Consider the following 17,564-nt stretch of genomic DNA (forward strand, 5'->3'; position numbering starts at 1 on the left):
ACAATGAGCAACGAACATGGACGAACATGAACTGTTCCCGGACATGTTCGTTGTTCATTGTTCATTGTTTGTGGGGGCCAGAACCCCACCCCCACCCCAACCCACCCCACTTAGCCCCCCTCCCCTCAAACCCACTTACCTGGCCCTTTACTCCAGATTACAGTAACCAGTAACCGGTTCCTCTGGAGGAAATGGCTTCTCTGGAGTATGGACTCTATGGCATTACACCCTCCTGAGGTCCCTGCCCTCCTCAGGCTCCACACCCAAATCTCCAGGAATGTCCCAACTAGGATTTGGCAACTCTACACTGTCCCAGCTAGGATTTGGCAACTCATATCACCCAGTTCCTGAAAGGAACTTCAGGTAACCATGGTTCCAGGGGGTGTAGCCTGCCTTCTCCCTATGAGTATGATGTCTTTTGTGAGGTGGGTGCTCCAGAATAGTCCCCCCCCTCACCATGAGAGAAGATGATAGTTTGACCCATGCAAGTCTTCTCCCTCAAAAAAGGTAAGGGAACGATTGCATGAATCCAGTTATTGGGTTGGATCCAACCTGGGTAGCCTAAGCGAGACTGATCTCATCAGATCTCAGAAGCTAAGTAGGGTTGGTGCCAGTTAGAAATTGGATGGGAGACCTCCAAGGAATTCCAGGGTCACCACGCAGAGGCAAGCAATGGAGAACCTCTTCTGGACAGCTCTTGCTTTGAAAACACCATGGGGTCACCATAAGTCGGCTGCGACTGGATGGCACTTTACACACACACACACACAATTATTGAGTGGGATCCAGCCACGTTTTTCACACAATCTTGCCTTGCCACAATCCCATGCAGGTCCCATAATACCCAGTGTAGCCATTTTGGATGCTCAAAGAGAACCGCTCCTTTCAGTCTCTGCAGCTAAAAACCTGGTAGGACTCAACCGATTATTCATATCTTAATGTCTTACCCAACTCTGAAAGAGAGACCTCTGTGCATACAGGTCACAGGGAGTCTCTCTCAGGGATGCTCCAGTCTCCAGGCAGCCTGCAGCCTATTCCAAAGAAATGGAATTTTCACACTACCCAGAAGAAGACTCCATCTGGAACCATTTTATATTGGGAAAAGTAGACTGCTTTATAAGCATCCAGAATTTGGAAGCTTATCAAAAAAAAATTCAAACAATTTGGTTTCCTATTGTGCAGTTTTTGCAGGAAAAAGAAATTGTTTCTTCTAACATTCATTGTCAAGACCTGTTGAATTTCTAGATTTACGGAACTTTTTAGAGACTGTTAAATTTTGGGTTTCTTATGGTTATGTTTTAATTGAATGTGTACAAAGAAGTTTGTATATATACTGGTGTTGGTTTGGTATTGTTATATTTGCTTTTAACATTGAATAAAATAAAATAAAATAAAAACAGAAGACGCACAGTGCAATCCTAAACAGAGTTACATCAGTCTAATCCCATTGATTTCAATGGGCATAGAATGGAGTAACTCTTCTTAGGATTGCATTATCAGTGTCTGATTCAAGGGTGGAATCTTACTCTGCAGCTCTATCACCTCTTCAAGGTGATGGTCCTAGAAGACATCATGGTCAAACTGCAGGTAAAAGACAATGAGGCTGGAGCATTCTCTTTAAACCACAGATCCATCTCTCAAGGCTCGGCTCTGTTTGAAACATGAAAGCTTCTGCAATTGAAGATGTTGCATTAGTAGGGTTTTTTTTTTCAGACGCTGGTAATCGATGGCCGAAGTTCTTCATTCAAAATTTACAAAGTACACAAACGCAGAATATAATAGAGCATCAACACACACATCCTGGGTAGAAAAAAGCTGAGCTAAATGGCTACAAATCAGACGCAACTTTCAGATGCAAATTAAAAACCAGGCAGGAGGAAGCGTGTGAGATGATAAATGGCATTTTTGCACACACACAAAAAGTTTTGGATTTCTTCCTAAAAGCCTTGTTCAGCCAGAGTTCCTCATCCTGTTGTTGGATGATCTGCAGAATCCCTTAGCTGACATGAATCAATGCCGAAGCGTTTGATCGGGTTCCAGAAAGAAAAGTACAGTTTATGGATGTTTAGAATCCCAATAGATAGGCCTTCCAGGACATTCAGTTGCTGATCTAAAAGTAGCAGTTCTCCTGCAGAGGAATTTCAAAGGGAGATTAGAAGGAGAGACTGCTGAACTGCAACTGATAACGAAACTCAAGACAATGCATCCACCTGGACTGAATCGAGACCTAGGTTTCCTGTCTCATTTCCAGTGCTAATTTCTCCACACTCACCACCCCTCTGCATACCCCACTCTATTCAATCACACCTGCCTGTGTCATTCATTCAATTATCATCCAGCTTCTGTAATCACTCCACTCTCCAAGATATAACGACAGATGGACTCACATTCTAGCTGTGTCTGAAGAAGTGAGCTGTGGCTCATGAAAGCTCATACCCTACCACTAATTTTATTGGTCTTACAGGTGCGACTGGACTCTTGCTCTTTTCCAATAAATAGGCCGTTTTTCCAATGCCCTTTTATGGGTCTGAAAACAGCTGTTTGCTGAAAATTCGTACACCCAAAGTTGGCTCTTAGTGGCAGCTACCCCATTAGAGTTCCTTCGGAAAAGATAATGTGGGATAGATAATGCTGAGAAAGAAGGTTCTGTGGCTTGGGGTTACCAACTATGGGTTCGGAAACTCCTGGAGATTTGGGGATGTGGGCAGGATTTGGGGAGGGGGGAGCACAGCAGGGTATAATGCCATGGAGTCCACACACACCCTGTCCCCACAGCAGCCATTTTCTCAGGTGAACTGATCTTGAATTCTGGAGATCAATTGAAATTCTGGGAGATCTCCAGGCACCAAAGACCAAAGAACCAGTGGTTATTACCAGTTCTGTATGGGTAAAACTCTGCCCACTAACACGGTGCAGCCAGCAAAAAGAGAGCTCACTGCCCCCACCCGTCTTACAGAAGAGATTCTCAGAGCCAAGCTACAAGTGATGCCTTACACAGGTTGGACACTTGTCAACTTGAGGTAAGTTGACAAGTGTCCAACCTGTGTAAGGCATCACTTGTAGCTTCCCATCAAGTTTTGATGGGAAATGTAGGCATCCTGGTTTTACAGCTTGGCTCTCCATTACAGCGGCAAGACCAGGATGCCTACATTTCCCATCAAAACTTGAGGGAAGCTGACAAGTGTCCAATCTGTGTCAGGCGTCACTTGTAGCTTGGCTCTCAGAGACAGGGCCTGAGGTCTACAGCAGTGTTTATCAAAGGGCATACTGCTGAATACATTTCTACCAAGCCCAGCTGCCTCAGCAGCCACAGACTATGGCCTGCAAGCAGTTATAAGGTCTGACAAGGGACCATATACATGGCAGCTTCTGCATAATTTTTTATTTATTTTATTTATGTCAGTTATAGTTGGTCTTTCTCACTGAGACACAAGGCGGATTGTACAGAGCCAAAACAGACGAGACGCCTGATTCATGGAGGACACGTGTCGGTTTCCTGCAAGGTTCCATGGGAAGTGTAGTGAAAAAGAACTTCTGCCAGGGAGAAGAGGGAGAGAATCCCTCTGCTCCCTGGCAGAGGTTCTTTCTCTAGGCGTTTTGTCTAGTCCACTAGGCTCCCTCTTGCCATCAGCTCCCCTTGCTCCCCTAAAAGCACTCCGCAGTCAGAGGGAGCCGAGCATGCTGGCGGCAATGGGCTGATTGCACTGGGGGCAGTCAGAAGGAGCTGGCAACAGCAATCAGCTCCTTGCCCCTCTCTGCCACCAGTGCACTTCCCATGGAACCTTGCAGGAAACCGACACGGGTCCTCTACACATCAGACATCTTCCCTCATGCTTTCTTGAGATCACAATAACCTGGTTCTGTTCTGATACAGCAAGTGGCATGATCTAAGTGGCAGAGGCGAGGTGAGAAAGGCAAGATCCCGGTCAGTTTCAGGCACCTTTTCCCAGCAACGCTTGCTTCTCTAGTAAATTTCAAGCAATTTCAAAGAAACTTCTTTTTTAAAAAATACAATGTCTACTGCAGGATTCTGAGCCCAGAATTAGAGTTGAGAACTCCAGCCTGTGAAATTCCTGGAGCTTCGTCAGGGGCGCCTACGGAGGAGGGAATTTGGAGAGGGACTTCATCTAGAATCTAGAGTTCACTCTCTTAAATGGCCATTTCCTCCAAGGGAACTGATTTCTGTCATGTGAAGATCAATTGTAATTCCGGGAGAAACTCAGGCCATGCCTGGAAGTTGGCAGTCTTGCCTTGCTTGCCGTTCAAGCAAGGCCGTCTTAACAGAAAAGTAATATGTAAATAACTAATAAATAAAGATGTTCATGGAGACAGAGCTGCAAAGGGACCAAACCCTACTCTCCTGACATTGCATGGCCATTGCGTGGTTCTTTCAAAGGTGATCCTCCAGAGACACAATGCCTTGTGGTATGCAGACCTCACTGAGATATACAGGACACCTCCCCACATACCCAAACAGGGCTTTGCAATGTGTGTGCCTCTGTCTACAGCCAAGCGCTCTTGAATATCTGCTCCCTGTTCTGTCTGCTGCACCTGTCCCCATCTGTTTAATATGCGGCCGGCATCCTGCTCACCACAAGCATGACTGACCCAGTTAAGGAAGTGTCACTTTCAAAAAGAGCCCAATCTTAAAAGGAGAGAGCAGGAGAGCCAGTCACTGCATGTTTCCTTGGCAAGGGGGAACATCCTTAGTTAGAACCCCCAAGAGGTGTCTTCAGATTAGATCTTGCCCTTCACGAGGTATCGGATGAGTGCAGTTCACGGGAGGATGTGGCCGAGCAGCTTGCGTCAAAGTATCAGTATTCCTGTTGGCTCTTAAAATAACTGCTTGCCAGGGGTGACAATGAAGGGTGTTAACAGAATCGGGAAACTGTTATGAATGGGCCTGGCAGGGTTATTGCAACTGCAAGGGGGGGGGGCTGTCCTAGAAATGGCCATCCATTCCTTACTACCGGTTCTTAGATCGGCAGAGGGGAATGCAGGGGGCTAGCCAGGGTCTCACCAATTCATGACATCACTGCGGCTGCAAAACCAGAAGTGATGTTGTCAGGTTTGGGGTGAATCCCAGAGCATCACCCCAATCTGATGATTTCATACTGTGTTATGCTGGAAGTGACGTCATGCATTGGTGCCATGCGGGTGAGTCTGTCCCTACTAGGATAGCCTGCAGCCCTATCTCCAGCCTTCATTCTTTTGGGCAGCAGGAGGGGGGATTAAACTGCCTATGTTGCATGATGTCACTTCTTGGGAAAACCCAGAAGTGACACTACATTGGTGTAATAATTGACCGAAACGCAATGGTTTTGCCATCGGCTGGCAACCCTAGCCTCCAGTCCCAAATTTCCCCCATCAGGTTGCCAGCCATGTGCTATCTTTGTGAGGCAGCCATGCATGCTTTGCCATGCGCATGGCTCACTGTCACAGAGCAGGTAACTAGGATTCTCTGGCTGTCCCCATGTGTTCAGGCCAGGGCTTCTCACATCAGCCCTGCAGCTATGGCTCCACACCACTGACGCCGCAGAAGCTTCTGAGCTGAACGTGCCAGAAGGGAGAGTTGAGGCCTGAGCGTAATGCAGCCCAGGTATGCTCACATAGGGCCAAGCTACAAGTGACACCTTACACAGGTTGGATACTTGTCAAGTGTCATAGCCCAGTCTGAGAGTGAGGTCTCCTCTGGAGGAGAGGAGCCTCGTGTAGCCAGCCAGGACTCCTCAGGAGAAGAAGAGTTCTGTGTAGCCAGCCCTAGCCCTGACTCAGCAGAAGCCAGCAATCATGAGCAGCAGCTGCTGGCTGATCAAGGCTCACAGCTAGCAGCTGAGACACCAGCACCCTCTAGCCCCAATACCACAGGGGAAGCTCAGCCAGGAACTTCCACAGGGGAGGCTCAGTCAGGGACTGCCAGCACCACAGGGGAAGCCCAGCCAGGGGCTTCCACCCCCCCAGGCTCACCCACGCCCAAGGAATGCCGCAGGCAGCGCCAGAGACCGGAACTGCAGGAGAGACGGCGCAGTGCTCGCCTCCTGAGCCAACGCCAGCTGCTGGAGAGTGATGATGAGTAGCATCAGGATGGAGCCCCAGCAGCTGGCTGAAAATCACGCCTGGCTATAAAAGCCAGTCAGGAGCAACTGCCAGGCGTGGAAGCAATGTGTCAGCTACCTGCAACCACTCCCTGGTACCTTGTGTCTTGCTCTTGCCTGCACCTTGACTTGATACCCTCGTGCTCTGACTTACGGACTGGACTTGGCTTGGCTTTTTGGATCCTGGAGGCAACCCTGGCATTAACTTTGTGCTCTGACTACGGACTGGACCTGGCTTGTGACTTTTGAACACCCCTTGGCTTCGTGCTAGTACCTGGACTCCCAGCTTGGGCGGGCCCAGCCCATGACAGATTGCTTCCACCACAAAACTTCCCAGCATGGACACGGCGATGCCCACCCTGGGGAGCCTGGCTCTGCTGCATGATCAGGTACTGCAATTGACTCAAGCACTGGTGACTTTGCAGCAGCAGATTGCCACCCTACTTGCTGCCCCTGCTGCACTGCCGCCTGCTAAATGCCCAGTGAAGCTTCCTGACAGTTTTGAGGGCGATGTGGAGGAATTCCCAGCATTTCTTGCCCGCTGCCAGCTATATATTGAACTCCGGGCCAGAGACTTTCCCACAAATAAAAGCAAGGTCGGCTTTATCCTCAGCCTGTTAAAGGGGCAGGCGGCAAGATGGGCCACACCCTTGTTACTGGCCAAATCCCCACTGCTAGGGGATTTCCCAAACTTTGTGGCCCACATCTCTGCCGCCTTTGCGAACCCCCTGAAGGCCATCAAAGCAAACCAAAGAATACGTGCCCTCACCCAGGGGAATGGGACTGTGGCCCAATACACCACTGAATTCCAGTTACTGGCCCAGGACCTGGGCTGGAACGAAGCTGCCCTCGCCGACCAGTACCTGGAGGGCCTATCTGAGGAGGTATTGGATGAAGTGACCCGGTACGTGGCAGCCTGTGAGACGTGTAGGCGGGCCAAGGATTCCCCTGGCAAACCCTCCGGCCTTCTGCATCCGCTACCCACACCCACCGGGCCATGGAGGACTATTTCCATGGACTTCATTACAGATCTGCCCTGCTCCAAAGGCCATACCTGCATCCTGGTGGTGGTGGACTTATTCACAAAAATGGCCCATTTCATTCCCTGTTCTGGACCCCCCACCGCTCAGGACACTGCACACCTGTACCTTCAGCATGTCTTTCGACTTCACGGGCAACCGGACCATGTAATTTCCGATCGGGGAGTTCAATTCACCTCTAGGTTTTGGTGGGCACTGCACTCCCTTCTTGGCACCCAAGTCCACTTATCCTCAGCACACCATCCCCAGTCCGACGGGCAAACGGAACGCACCAATGCAACCCTGGAGCAGTATCTGAGATGCTATACAAACCATCAACAGGATGACTGGCTAGCCCTACTGCCTTTGGCCGAGTTCGCATATAACAATGCAGTGCACTCCTCCACCCAACAGACCCCCTTTATGGCTAACTATGGCCATCACCCTCGCTTCTTTCCTAGCACCGCACCCTCGTCAGGAATCCCAGCTGCGGACGATCGCCTCCAGGAACTTCAATCCATGCATGAGCTGTTGCGGGAGCAACTCCAGCTTGCCAAGGAAAACTACAAGGGAGCTGCGGATTGGAAACGGCAACCTGGTGTTCCCCTGTCCGTAGGTGACCAGGTCTGGTTATCCACCCGCCATATCCGCAGCCAACGGCCCTCCAAAAAGCTGGATGCTCGGTTCCTTGGACCCTTTGTGATCACCGACCAGGTGAACCCCGTAGCCTACCGCCTGCAACTACCACCGACCCTCCCGATCCATCCCGTGTTTCATCGGTCCCTTCTAGTCCCGGCGTCACCCCCAGACCTGCACCATCCCGGGCCACCACCTCCTCCGCCTCCGATTACCATTGAGGGGCAAGAAGAATATGAGGTCACCCAGATCCTGGACTCCCGTCGCCGGCGGGGGCAAGTGCAGTACTTGGTGGACTGGAAGGGGTATGGACCGGAAGACCGCTCATGGGAGCCAGCTGTGAACATTCATGCCCCCCGTCTAGTCCGACAATTCCATCGGGCCTATCCTCAGAAACCGGGGGCGCCCGGGCCACAGAGGGGGGGGCCTTGGGAGGGGGGATGGTGTCATAGCCCAGTCTGAGAGTGAGGTCTCCTCTGGAGGAGAGGAGCCTCGTGTAGCCAGCCAGGACTCCTCAGGAGAAGAAGAGTTCTGTGTAGCCAGCCCTAGCCCTGACTCAGCAGAAGCCAGCAATCATGAGCAGCAGCTGCTGGCTGATCAAGGCTCACAGCTAGCAGCTGAGACACCAGCACCCTCTAGCCCCAATACCACAGGGGAAGCTCAGCCAGGAACTTCCACAGGGGAGGCTCAGTCAGGGACTGCCAGCACCACAGGGGAAGCCCAGCCAGGGGCTTCCACCCCCCCAGGCTCACCCACACCTAGAGAGCGCCGCAGGCAGCGCCAGAGACCGGAACTGCAGGAGAGACGGCGCAGTGCTCGTCTCCTGAGCCAACGCCAGCTGCTGGAGAGTGATGATGAGTAGCATCAGGATGGAGCCCCAGCAGCTGGCTGAAAATCACGCCTGGCTATAAAAGCCAGTCAGGAGCAACTGCCAGGTGTGGAAGCAATGTGTCAACTACCTGCAACCACTCCCTGGTACCTTGTGTCTTGCTCTTGCCTGCACCTTGACTTGATACCCTCGTGCTCTGACTTACGGACTGGACTTGGCTTGGCTTTTTGGATCCTGGAGGCAACCCTGGCATTAACCTTGTGCTCTGACTACGGACTGGACCTGGCTTGTGACTTTTGAACACCCCTTGGCTTCGTGCTAGTACCTGGACTCCCAGCTTGGGCGGGCCCAGCCCATGACATCAAGTTTTGATGGGAAATGTAGGCGTCCTGGTTTTACAGCTTGGCTCTCCATTACAGCTGCAAGACCAGGATGCCTACATTTCCCATCAAAACTTGAGGGAAGCTGACAAGGGTCCAACCCATGTCAGGCATCACTTGCAGCTTGGCTCTAAGGCCCAGCCTTGGGCAACAAAGTGCCTGCCTCACATCTCCGAGTTCTTGTCAGTGAGAGCTCCTCAGAAGGCCACCCAGTCAAGCGTTCAGTCTGAAGCGTGACTGGAAAGGTGCCCTCTTCCCAACTAGCTTTCGGCCCCCACCTCCACCAGACCAACGCCGTCCACTTCATCATATGCTCGCTCATTTCATGCACTCAGACTTCAGCCAGGATTTCTCTCACAGCCAAAGCTCCTCCTGACAGCTTTTGCATCTTCAGGGCATGAATGAGGCGGGAGGAGGGGGGGAAAGTAGCAGGGACTCAATTTTTCCCACCTTGGCAGTCGGAATTAATGACTGCTTGTTAAAATATTTATCCCACCACCAAGCTATGGAAGCTTTGCTGTAAATGGATTACTACCCCGGGTCTGCCTTATCTAGTCAATAACTGAACAGAATAAGCTTTCTTATCTGTGTCGCTGTGGGTTTCCCCCTCCTCTTTCCTTAGCCGTCCCCTTATCGAGGAGAGATTAGAGATTGCAAATGGCCGCCGGGGAGTTTGAATGCAAATATTCCTCAAAGGCAGCTGAGCTCTGTCGCTTTGGCAGGTAGCAAACCAGAACAGGGAGGGCAGCCCCATTTGGGGGACGGGATTAGAGGGTTGCCAACTCCAATTTGGGAGATTCCTGGTGATTTGGCGGCAGCACCTGGGGGAAAGAACTCAGTAGGGATTATGGTGCCATAGAGTCCAGCCTCCAAAATTGCCATTTCCAGGGCAATCTATAATCTGGATTGTAATTCTTGGACAACTCCAGGCCCCACATGAAGATTGGCAACTCTAGGTGGGAAGGTGAAAAGAAATGAAATCTCCCCGCAATACACACATGCCAGTGTGGTACAGTGGTTAAAAGTGCCAAGACTGTAATCCGGAGAACTGGGTTTGATCTCCCATTCCTCCGCTTAAAGCCAGCTAGGTGACCTTGGGTCAGTCACAGCTCTCTCAGAGTTCTCTCAGCCCCACCTGCCTCACAGGGTGATTGTTGTGAGGATAATAATAACACACTTTGTGAACAGCTATGAGTGGGTGTCAAGTAGTCTTGAAGGGCAGCATATAAATCGAATGTTATTATGTTATTACATACCATGGGTATCAGTAAAACTCAGTGACTGTGGTTTCAGTTGCTCCGAGGTCCCTAGAGTACGGGGTGGGACTTTTCAAAAGATTTTGATAAATAAATAATGCACCTATACCTACAAGGCCAAAACCAACTATGACATCACAGCGAGCCATCATAAAACCAAGGATGTCACATTTCACTGACATGTCTAGAGAGATGAACAAGCGCTTTCTAAGTATCTAAGTTCTTCCCATCATCATCCAATGCTCTAACCACTACACCACACAATCTGCTAGTTGCAGTTCCTCTCAGTTGCCAAGTTCTTTCTGCTCAGGGAGACTTCTCTTGGCTTAGGAGCCACCCTGAAAAACACATTTGGTTGCTGTTGCTCCGTGTTCTGTATATCTGATTTTCTCATCCCCTTGAGCAAAATTCTGTCTAAATGGGCCTTTCTAAAGCAGGTCACAAGCCACGGCCATGAAGCAAAGGATACCAACCTCCAGGTGAGGCCTGGAGATTCTCTGGAATTACAGCTGATCTCCAGATGACAAAGATCAGTTCCCCTGGAGAAAATTGCTGCTTTGGACGGTGAACTCTATGGCATTACATCCTGCTGAGCTCCCTTTTATCCCCAAACTTTGTCCTCCCCAGGCTCCACCCCCAAATTCTCCAGGAATTTCTCAACCTGGCGTTAGCAACTCCAGTGGCAGCTGCATTTGCATCTCCCATTTTGAAAATTTTATTCCATTTTATTTATTCCATATCGGCAAATGTAAATTAACTTTCATAAAAGACAGACAGACAGACAGACAGACAGAAGATAGATAGATAGATAGATAGGTAGGTAGGTAGGTAGGTAGGTAGGTAGGTAGGTAGGTAGGTAGGTAGGTAGGTAGGTAGATAGATAGATAGATAGATAGATAGATAGATAGATAGATAGATAGATAGATAGATAGATAGATAGATAGATAGATAGATAGATGCGAAGCACTCCGCTGTGTCCCTCATTTCAAGGTGTGCTGTCCCTGATTCATCTCTCATTTAGAGGGCTTTTGGTTCTCATTTTAGAGTCCAAGGGTTGAGAGATCTGATCCTTCATGCAAGGAAAGGAACAATTTCCCAGTTATTGAATTACAACGCCCTGGCCAGACATTGAAGCCTTGGCTTTCTGTTGAGGCAATTTATGAGCGGAAGAATCCACACACCACTGGCTTTAATATCCCTTTGTTCAAGACAACTGGATGGATTTTTTTTTGTCCCCCATGCTCCTTTGCTGCCCAAGTATTTGCCTGTCCTCTCTTGATGGTCATATTATATTCCAGCGTGACAGGCTTTTGACCCACCAGACGTCTGCACAAATTGCCACTTATTTTGCTAAAGATTTCTGCTTAGATAAAGGCACCCAATTTGGCATTCAAGTGCCTTTTTCCTGAGCTAAGAGAAATTGGTCATTTGGAGACAGTCAACTGTTTTTTCTGTTTGAGATGTGTGCCAGGATAAATTCTTAACTCCCCCAAACTTCCAAATCCACTGCCTTGACAGTATGGGATAGAAGTGTAAGCTAATGTCAATTTAGGCCAGAATGATTTAATCCCTAAATTCAAACTCATGAATATTTTTGAACAAGAAAAAGGAAGGAAGGAAGGAAGGAAGGAAGGAAGGAGAGAGGGGAGAGAGGGAGCAGGAGAGAGAGGGTGAGCAAGGGAGAGCGAGGGAGGGGGGAATGAGCACCATGTATGCCTCCTAGAGCTTCTTAGAGCTAATTTATCCTTAGAGCAGGATAAAAATGTACTTGATAGATCATTTCTGTCCCCCATCCAGTTGCCTCTTTGTGACTGGAGAACAGGACATGTGTTTCAGCATCCCGACAAAAATTATCAATGTGAGCTCAGATACCCATCTCCCCTGGGAGCTCAAAATAGGAGTTCTCCCAGGCCTTGAACCTCCTCAAGAAGAAGAAGAAGAAGAAGAAACAGAAGAAGAAGAAGAAGAAGAAGAAGAACTGGGCTCTTCTAGACAGATTGCTGCCCCAATCAGAGCAGTGAACAAAGTCAGTGATTATCCCCCCAATACAGCGGGTGAGCTGGGTCTGGGAGGAGAGGCTTATGCAAGGACACCTGCTGAGCTCATGGCAGTCTTGGGATTTGAACCAGCAGAGTGCTGATTCGCAGCCCAATCACTTATCCACTATGCTTAACCACCATTTTCACTGCTAGATGACTCATACCTAGGAGGGGCAATGGCTCAGTAGTAGAGCACCTGCTTTGCATGCAGAAGGTCCCAGGTTCAAGCCTCCGGCATCTCCAGTTTAAAAAAGGACCAGGTAGTAGGTAATCTGAAAGGCCTCAATCTGGGACCTCAAAGAATCTCTGCCAGTCTGATAGACCAATGGTCTGATTAAGTATAAGGTAGTTTCCTATGTTCCTTGAGATCTATGTCCTTAGGACCTGCATGCATTTGCATTTTCTTATTTATACCTTGCCTTTCTCCCCAGTTGAGACTCACAGCTGCTTAGAACATCATTCTCCATCCTCCATTTTCCCACAACAAGCCTGTGAGGTAGGTCAGGCTCAGAGTACATGACAGACCAAGATCACCCAGTGAGCTTCCATGGCTGAAGTGGGAATTCAAACCCGGATCTCCTGGGGTCCTAATCCAACACACTAGCCGCTATGCCTCGCCGGCTATGACCAGAACCTGAGATGAAGCTTCTGATGCAGTTTGAAGTCTTCCAAAAGTTGGACGCACTCCACCAAGGCAAGCATTTGGCAAGAAAACTCCATCTCCAGGTAATTAAAACAAACCATTCCAAATTTTCTCAATCAAAGCAGACCCCACCTGCAAAGATGCCCCTCAGCTTCTTCGTGAAATGAGATTAACTTTGCTACAGCTAGATAGCTCAGATCTACGGACTCAGATCTACTGCATCTGACAAAGAGAACTGTGATTCTCGAAAGCTTATGCTACAATAAAGTTGGTTAGTCTTAAAGGTGCTGCTGGACTCTTTTTGATTTTGCTACTACAGACTAACACGGCTAACTCCTCTGGACTTGAAAGAAGATTTGAATTTCCTGGCCTGCAAGCAAGGAACAGTCAAATGTCACAGTGAACTGAGGCTCAATCAAGCTCTGTGCATGAAAGAAGGAGGGAAGTTGTGCACGTGAAAATTGCAGGAAACTGTCTGTGACTTCTTGCAATTTGCTGTCATGTCTGAATGCAGGCAAAGCCTTTTCTTGTGGACACCTGTGGATTAGCCAGAGCCACTAAATGACTGGAATGCAAACTCCAGTAACATTCTTTATATTCATCATGAGTCAAAAAGTCAAACACAGTTGGGAAAACAGCCTAGAGCATCTCTTTTGAATAGTCTAAACATCACTTGGTAAGCGACACAGCGGATGGAGCATCCCCAGGTTCTCCTCCCTGCAGGGTTCTTTTGATTCTCTAGTTCCAAATACATCCCTGTTTAGCAACCCATGTAAGCGAAACTCCTGGGCCTTCACCTTCTTAACTCTGAACCCCCACAGACAGCATTAGAATGTAATCTACAAATTGCTCGTAAGCCCATTTAACACCTCTGGCCTCCTTTCGCTGCGCATTCCATCAGCGCGACGCCTTTGAAGAAACCGAGCCCTGACACAAGAAGATTTACCCACATTAGCTGGCAAGACGTAGCCGCCCCATCAACAAGAGAAATCCATTGGCACTGCAATGCATTACTTTCTAACACAAATCCCAGCCACCTACAACCCTCAAAGACAGGGTAAGTGAAAAGAAAGCAAGGCATTTTAACATTGCAAGCAGACTTCAGCCAGGCAAATACAGGTCAGTTCCTGGAAGTGTGACAAGCTCTGCATTCTGGACAGGACCCCCAGTTCAATTCTTTGCTGTTATTGATAGGAACCAGCCATAGAATCAGTAGGTTAATAATAGAGGTGTGCTAAAGAGAATGAACAAAACAAAAATACACCTAAAAATTGCTGGTTTGTCTTAGTAAAGAGGTTTTTGGAACAATGAAACAAATTTAGGAAACAAAACCATAGTGACTCCCCTCTTCACTGAAAAGTTTGTGTGTTTCGGTTTGGTTCTTATCCCACAGTAGCAGCGCAGGCAGTGGCAGGTGGCATCATCTGTACTTGTTTTCCTTAATGGCAACCAACCAATCAGATCCCAAGGAGAGAGACTGAGCCCTACTATAAAGCAATTCCATTGGTGGAAAGGAGAACGCACACGGTGTGTATGAGTGCATTCTGTCTCCGATGCCTCCTGAGCAATGGCATTGGCATTGAGTGGCTCCACTTTGTTTTGTACCATAAAGGGGAACAGCAGATGGCACAGCACCATCAGTGTTGCCTCGCCAATCCCTTTCTGTGCACCTTTACACAATGCAAGGAAAGTCCGACATGCAACCAACATACATGGGGATGCACATACAAGATTGAGAAGGGAGGGGTCCACTTCAGCCTTTGAGTCTCCGGCTGCCGCAAAAGCCCATGTATGTATTTTAGCATGAAAACTGGAAATAATATACAATTATTAAAGGCGAGCCGCACCAAGAAAGGCCTAGACATATGTACACTGGGTTGCCCATTCAGTGCCCTTCTGCTTCTCTCATTCACTTAATGCCACTACAGCTAGCCAACCGTGACTGCAGAAGTCAGCCTAAGATGATGGGTCAGGAAGGACCAAGAGATGCTTCATCTTGCCCAGAAAAGACTTTGTTGCCTTTTCTGAGCTCTGATTAAAGATGTTAACCCAGTGTTAAATGAGCACAGATAGCAAGGTTGTGCTCTGTGCATAGTTCCATGTGGACACTGAAGTCTTTCCTGGTCAGTATTCCACATGGGCCCTGATCTGGATAGCCCAGGTGAGCCTGATCTTGTCAGATCTCAGAAGCTAAGCAGGGTCAGCCTTGATTAGTAATTGGATGGGAGATCGCCAAAGGAGACCAGGGTTGCAGAGGCAAGCAATGGCAAACCACCTCTGTTAGTCTCTTGCCATGAAAACTCCACCAGGGGCTGCCACAAGTCAGCCAGGACTTGATGGCACTCTCCACCACAATTCCATATGGAATGCTCTTTCTGGGCTTTTCAGTTTGGAGTTCAAAGATCAGAGGGGAGGACGGAGCTTGGCTAGATCCACCCACATTTGTCTCTGGAGACTGCCTCGTGCTGAGTGTCGAAAGGAAGGATTCACCGCTCATTGTGGGAATGCAACTACAAAGCATCAACAGGAAACAGCAGGACTCAAAGGTAATTAGTTGGCACTATCAGAAAGTAGGATTTAAAAAATAATAATTTTGCTGCGCTGTGCTGGTTGGCAATGGAGCGCTATCCTGCTTGGGAGCAGGCCTGCTACCGCTGCTTTTTCAAATAGTTTCCCCACCATTGTGTTCACCTGCAGACACTTGCCTCTTTCGGGGTTCATTGTTATGTGTGTGTGCTTTGTGCTTGAGAAGAAACTCATTGGATCAATGGGGTTTGGGGGCTAGGAGGGGAGACTAATGGTTGATAACCAGAGCTTTTTTTCTGGGAAAAGAGGTGGTGGAACTCAGTGGGTTGCCTTCATGGGGGGGGGGACTCTCGGCAGGAGGTGGTGCCCCTGGTACCACATGTGCACGTGCAAAGTGCATGCATGCTCCCAGGGCCAATGATGTTACTTTGGGTAATCTGGAACAAGGGGGGAGTTTTTAAAAGTTTAAATCACCCTTGGTGAAAATAATCACCTGGCTGGTGGCCCTGCCCCCTGATCTCCAGACAAGAGGGGAGTTTAGATTGCCCTCCATGCCACTGGTGTGGAGGGCGATCTAAACTCCCCTCTGTCTGGAGATCAGGGGGCAGGGCCACCAGCCAGGTGACCATTTTCAAGAGGTTCCGGAACTCCATTCTACCATGTTGCAGCTGAAAAAAAGCCCTGTTGGTAACGAATTTGAAGCTTAGGGTTAAGCACAAACAAAGCCTCGTTTCCTAAGCACCCTGAGAGCCAAGCTACAAGTGACGCCTTACACAGATTGGACACTTGTCAGCTTACCTCAAGTATTGATGGGAAATGTATGCGTCCTGGTTTTACAGCATGGCTCTCCATTACAACTGCAAGACCAGGATGCCTACATTTCCCATCAAAACTTGAGGGAAGCTGACAAGTATCCAACCTGTATCAGGCGTCACTTGTAGTTTGGCTCTGAAAAGAACAATGTGTATATGTGTGCATCTGCCCAACAGTCGCCTTGACACCTTTCCCCAAGCATTCTTCAGGGTCTGTAAACACCAAACCCTGTTGTTTTGTGAATGCTCAAACTCGGTGTGATGATAATTTGGACAAAGGACTGTATCGTTTGCAGTTTTGGTGCCATTAAGTGCAAAAAAAGCTCCCTCAGAGCCTCATTTCCCCAACCTCCTTGAAAAGAATAGTGTGCATGTATGCATGCACAGCCAATACCCACCTTGCACATGCGCAACGGGCCTAAACTCATGATAACAAAAAACTCAAAACAGATGAGATCCAAATCAGCATCAGCCTACCCCAAACCAACCAATAATGATTTTTTTCTTTCTGTGATTCCCCATGCCAAGATGATGCGATTTTTCAAGGTAGAAACATCTTGTATTGTCGAAGGCTTTCACGGCCGGAGAACGATGGTTGTTGTGGGTTTTCCGGGCTGTATTGCCGTGGTCTTGGCATTGTAGTTCCTGACGTTTCGCCAGCAGCTGTGGCTGGCATCTTCAGAGGTGTAGCACCAAAAGACAGAGATCTCTCAGTGTCACAGTGTGGAAAAGATGTTGGCAGGTCATTTATATCTACTCAGGAGGGGTGGTCCCACAAATGACCTGCCAACATCTTTTCCACACTGTGACACTGAGAGATCTCTGTCTTTTGGTGCTACACCTCTGAAGATGCCAGCCACAGCTGCTGGCGAAACGTCAGGAACTACAATGCCAAGACCACGGCAATACAGCCCGGAAAACCCACAACAACCATAGAAACATCTTGCACGTGCACTGTTGAGACAGGGAGGCAACTGGCAACAGCGCCACTACCTTCAGAAGGGCTCCACAGTGGCTCCTGCCAGTTGATACATTATCACACTTTGCATAGTTGGTGCTGCTATCTGGCTTTCTCACTCATTTGATCCATGTTACATTCTGACTGTTGTCAAACTAATGAGAGATATTTTTTTTTTGCAATTTTTGCTTTCAAGTTTGTTATTAGATTCTCGCCTGCAGGAAAAAAAGCCACGTCAATGGATATTCTTCCATTTGTTGCCAAGGTTTATTAAATTGTCCATAATCAACCCTTTGTTGATTTGAAATGAGAGCTTAAAATAAGAAGTCTTGTGGACTGTAGTCATAGCAATGAAATATATTTCTCCACGG

This window comes from Eublepharis macularius, chromosome 17, assembly GCF_028583425.1.
Source record: "Eublepharis macularius isolate TG4126 chromosome 17, MPM_Emac_v1.0, whole genome shotgun sequence".
In the NCBI taxonomy this organism is placed as follows: Eukaryota; Metazoa; Chordata; class Lepidosauria; order Squamata; family Eublepharidae; genus Eublepharis; species Eublepharis macularius.